At 37.5% G+C, this 5715-nt stretch overlaps 1 pseudogene; it reads left to right on the forward strand.

Moving 5' to 3' along the window:
* The first annotated feature begins 345 nt into the window (after positions 1–345).
* Positions 346–1236, forward strand: LOC108407771 (small ribosomal subunit protein uS2 pseudogene; annotated as a pseudogene).
* Positions 1237–5715: the final 4479 nt, after the last annotated feature.

Below are 5715 nucleotides of genomic sequence, written 5' to 3' on the forward strand. Positions count from 1 at the left end.
CTCAATACCACCGTCAATCAACTGGATATAATTGACATCTACAGATTACTTCAACCAATGACAGCAGCATACACTTTATCCTCAGGCTCACAGGGAACCAAGGAGAAACCACATTCTAAACTATAAAACACACCTTAACAATCTTAAAAGAATAGAAATCATTCATTGCCTGCTTTATGGAATGAGATCACAATGGAATAAAACTGGAAATCAGTAAGAAAAGATAACTGGAAAATTACAAAATATGTGGAGATTAAAAAATACATTTCTAGCCTTTCGTGCCACCCAGAGGGAGGGTCCACACAGCACAGTTCTGGGTTCCCCTCATAAAGGGTAACTTTCACAATGTTTGTGGCCCTTGACATCCTACAAATGAAGAAGACAGATGTCCTCAAATTTCTTGTAGCAAGAACCCACCTTGATTTCCAATTGGAACAATACATGTGCAAAAGGAAAAGTGATTGCATCTTCATCATAAATCTGAAGAGAACCTGAGAGAAGCTTCTGTGCAGCTCATGCCATTGAAAAGTCCAGCTAATGTCAGTGTCATATCCTCCAGGAATACTGACCAGTGGGCTTTACTGAAGTGGCTACTGCCACTGAAGCCACTCCTATTGCTGGTGCTTCATTCCTGGACCTTCACTAACCAGATCCAGGCAGCCTTCCAGGACCCAAAACTTCTGGTAGTTAATGATCCCAGGGCTAACCACCAGCTTCTCATATGGGTGTCTTATGTTGACCTGCCTACCAATGCTGTGTGTAACACAGACTGTCCCTTTGCTGTGGGGACATTGCCATCTCATGCAACAATGAAAGAGCTCACTTGGTAGGTCAGATGTGGTGGATGTTGGCCTGCAAGTTTCTGCACACACATAGCACTGTGTCCTGTGAACACCCATGGGAGGTCATACCTGATCTTTGCTTCTACAGAGATCCTGAAGAGATTGAAAAAGAAGAGCAGGTCACTGCTGAAAAGGCTGTGACCAAGTAGTCCAGAGTGACTGGACTGCTTTGGGTCCCACATTTATGGCCCAACCTAAAGTCATAGCCCGGATTGATGGTGTGTGGGTGCTCTCTGCACTTATTCAGGAGTCCCCTGCTGAAGCCTGGAGGGCTCAGCGCACCACTGAAGATTGGTCTGCAGCTCCCACTGCTCAGAACACTGAACGCAGGGGTACAACCACTAAGTGGTCTAAATTGTTCTTCCACAAACTCTTAAACAGGATGTGGAAATGAAGTTGACACAAAATGATTAGTTTCTAAGAGTAAAAACAAGTGAAGATAAAACCACACAGTTCTAAATAACACATAGGTCAAAGAAGAAATCTCAAAAGAAATTTAAAAATATTTCAAACCAAATGAAAATGAAAATACAACTTACCAAAATTTGAGGGATGCAGTGAGAGCAGTGCTTAGAGGGAAATTTATACCATTTAATTTATATTATCAGTCTCTGCAGCACAGCAGGAGAGCGCTCCACTGGAATGCTTCTTCAGGTGGCTCAGTAATGTGCAGGTCTCCTCTTCAGGGGGAATGAGTTTAGAAAATTAGTATAAATTTAGAAAAAGAGAGAGACCTAAAATCCATAATCTATATTTCTATTTTAGAAAACTAGAAAAAGAACAGAAAATTAAATCCAAATAAAGCAGAAGAAAAGAAATCATGAAAGTAGAGCACAAATCAATTAATATGAAAACAGAAAATTAATAGAACTGGAGTCCAAATCCAGGTGTAAATGACCCAAAACTGCCTGACTCTGAGTGCCTCAATTAAATATGATGTGAGTCAAGTTCAAGGCTAGTGGTTGCTACTGATTTTGAAGGCTGGATACTTAACATAACCTACTATTTGAGCCTTATCAATACATTTCTGCTCTGATTCATAGATGCCTGTGAATATCTGGAAAAACATGGGGCAGTTCTTTCCAGAAAATGTATACATGAGTCAATTAAGAGCCTTCTGGAATAAAATTGACCCTAATGGGGAAAGGAGCAGAGATAATGTGCTTTGTCCAATCCAGCGGTCTTAGTCCTGAGAACAGAGAAAGGAGCCAGAGGAAGCTGGAGGTACTAGGAAGCAAAGCTTTATACACATGCTAGAAGATTTTGGCACATAAGTACCCCTGATTTTCTACCATACCACTGGCAAACATGTGGAGCCAACCACCACCTCACACAGACCAGACCAGAGCTCTAATCCTTGGGTAGCTCCTGTTCATGGTTTACAGGAAGGTTCAGATGCCGGTGAGAACAGTAGTTGTGCCTGAAGGGAGTTTATGCAAAGGGAATGGAAGCAGAGGAGGAAGTGGTTGCTGGAGGTAGGTTGGCAGTGCTGAGCTAAAGTGGTGGTTTTCAGGACAAATAGCCCAGAGTTGGAAAGGGAGAAAATTTCTAAAGCTATGTTTTAATAAACTAGTTATTGTTAAGCAATTGTTGACACCCCTGGACACTCCATGAAATGGAGCTGGGCTTCTGCTGGGGAAGAAGAAAGGAGCGAAAGGTCCCAAGGAATTTCAAAATCCAGCTGGATGAGCAACATGAAAACTTAAAGCTCATGCACAATCTTTGATCCATGCTCTGTCCTCCAGGCCCTCCGGGGTAACTGATCCCAACTTTTGGGTTCACTGGAGTGACAGTCCTCCTTTACTGGACAGGGGTTGGGCTCTCCTGGTTCCAGATGGCCCTGACCTCCCAGTAGGAAGTTTTTAATGATAAATGCCTACACTAAGAAGAAAGATCTCAATAAACAACCTAACTTTGCACCTCAAAGAATTGGAAGAAGAACAAACTAAGCTCAAAGTTACCAGAAGGAAGAAAATAATAAAGATTAAACTAGAAGCAAATGAAATAGATACTAGAAAGACAATGGAAAAAAAGGAATGAAACTAAGAGTTGTTTTTTTAAAAGATAAACAAATTGACAAACCTTTAGCTAGACTAATGAAGAGAGAAAGTTGTGTTTCAATATTGTAAATGAAAGAGGAGATACTACAGCTGACATCATAGGCATACAAAGGAGGTTACTGTGAACAATTACATGCCAACAAATTGAATGACCTAGAAGAAATGGATAAATCCTAGAAAAACACAACCCAACAAGATGAATTATGAAGAAATAGAAAACCTGAACAACCAATAACAACTGAAGTGATTGAAGAAATAAGCAGCACCCTCCTAACCAAGAAAAACACAAACGAGTTCATTTCACTGGTGAATTTTGCCAAACATCTAAAGAATTAACACCAGTCCTGCTTAAACTCTTCCAAAAATTTGAAGAGGAGGGAATACTCTCAAACTCTTTTGATGAGACCAGCATTACCAACCAAAGCCAGATAAGGATCCAAGAAAACTACAAGCCAATATTCCTGATGAATATCAATGTAAACATTCACAACAAAATTCTAGCAAAATGAATTCAACTGCACATTAAAATGTTCATACACCATGATGAAGTGGGATTTATCCCGGGATGAAAGGGTGTTTCAACATATGCAAATCAGTTAACATGATACACCACATTGATAGAATGAACGATAAAAGTCATGATTCCCAATAGAGCCGGAAAAACATTTGACAAAATTCAGTACCTTTTCATATAAAAACTCCCAATAAATTGGGTATAGAAGGAATAAACCGCAACATAGTAAAGGCCATATATGACAGATCTATAGCTAATATCATACTCAACAGTGAAATCTGAAAGATTTTTACTCTAAAATCAGCAACAAGACAAGGGTATCCACTCTCACTACCCCTATTCAGTACAGGAAGTCCTAGTCAAAGCAATGAGGAAAAAAAAAAAGAGAGAGAGAGCAAAAGAAATAAAAAGCATCCAAATCAGAAAGGAAGTAAAATGGTCTCTGTTTGCAAATAACATTAATGTATATATATAAGACCCTAAAGACTCCACCAAAAAACTGTCAGAACTAATTAATGAATTCAGTAAAGTTACAGGATACAAAAAGTCTATGTATAAACATCAGTTGCATTTCTATACATTAACAATGAAAAGAAATAAAGAAAATAATCCTATTAACAAAATAAAAAAGAATAAAATATTTATAAATAAAGTTAACCAAGTAAGTGAAAGATCTGTACATTGAAAATAGTAAGATAATGAAAAAAGAAATTGAAGAAAATATAAATAAATGGAAAGACATCCTGTATTCATGGACTGGAAGAAGTAATATTGTTAAAATATCCATACAACCCAAATTCATCTACAGAGTCAATGAAATCCCTATCAAAATTCCAATGACATTTTTCACAGAATAAGAAAAAAAACCCCTGAAATTCATATGGTACAACAAAAGACCACAAGTAGCTAGAACAATCTTAGGAAGAACAAAACTGGAGGCATCACACTTCCTGATTTCAAACTGTACTACAAATCTATAGTGATTGAAACAGTATGGTACTAGCATAAAAACAGACACATAGACCCATGGAACAGATTCAAGAGCCTTGAAATAAACCCAGGCATATATGGTCAACTAATATTTGACAAGGGAGCTATGAATCTGAATGGAGAAAAGACAATCTTTTCAACAAATGGTGTTGGGAAAACTGCATATTCACATGCAGAAGAATGAAATTGCACTCCTTTCTTACATCATTCACAAAAATTAACTCAAAATGCATCAAAGACTTAGAAGTAAGACCTGAAACTATAAAGCTCCTCGAAGAAAACGTGGGGGGAAATCTTCATGACATTGGTTTCAGCAATGATTTCTTGGATACAACACCAAATGCAGAGGCAACAAAAACAAAAGTAAATGGGTGAGACTATCAACCTAAAAGCTTCTGCAAGGCAAAGGAAACAAGAATGAGAAGACCACCTATAGAATGATAGAAACTATTTATAAAACAAATATCTGATTAAGTTTAATATCAAAATATTTAAGGAACTCCTCCAACTCAATACAAAAGAAACAACCCAATTAAGAAGTGAGCAATTTGAATATACATTTCTCCAAAGAAGGTATCCAAATGGCCAATAAGTACACGAAAGGATGCTTAACATCAGTAATCATTAGGGAAACACAAAGCAAAGCCACAATGAGATATCACTTCAGATCTGTGAGGATAGCTATTATCAAAATAAAAGATAACAAGTGTTGGCAAGGATTTAGAGTAATTAGAACCCTTGCACATTAAATGTGGTGGGAATGTCAAACAGTGCAGCCACTATGGAAGAGTATGGAAGTTCCTCAAAAAGCTAAAAGTAGAACTACTATTGATGCAGTAGTCCTACTTCTAGGTAATATACCCAAAAGAATTGAAATCAGGATCTTGAAGAGATGTGTGCACTCCCATGTTAACTGCAGCATCATTCACTAGTGTCAAGATATGGAAACAACCTAAATGTCTGTTGGCAGTTGAATAGATAAAGAAATGTGGTATTCGGGGACAGTAATACAGCATGGTGAATATAGTTAATGATTCTGTAACATCTCACTACATTGATAGATAGTAACTGCACTAGAGGGGGTGAGAATTTAACAATATGGGTAACTGTTGAACCACTGTGTTGTGTATTTGAAATCAACATAAGATTGTATGTCAATATTTTAATAAAAAAAAGAAATGTGGTATTTACATACAATGAAATTCTTTTCAGCATAAAAAAGAAGGAAATCCTGCAATTTGTGGCAATATGGATGAACCTGAAGAATGTTGCCATAAGTGAAATAATTCAGTCACAGAAGGACAAATTC

The sequence above is a fragment of the Manis javanica genome, chromosome 12 (genome assembly GCF_040802235.1).
Source record: "Manis javanica isolate MJ-LG chromosome 12, MJ_LKY, whole genome shotgun sequence".
NCBI classification, from domain to species: Eukaryota; Metazoa; Chordata; class Mammalia; order Pholidota; family Manidae; genus Manis; species Manis javanica.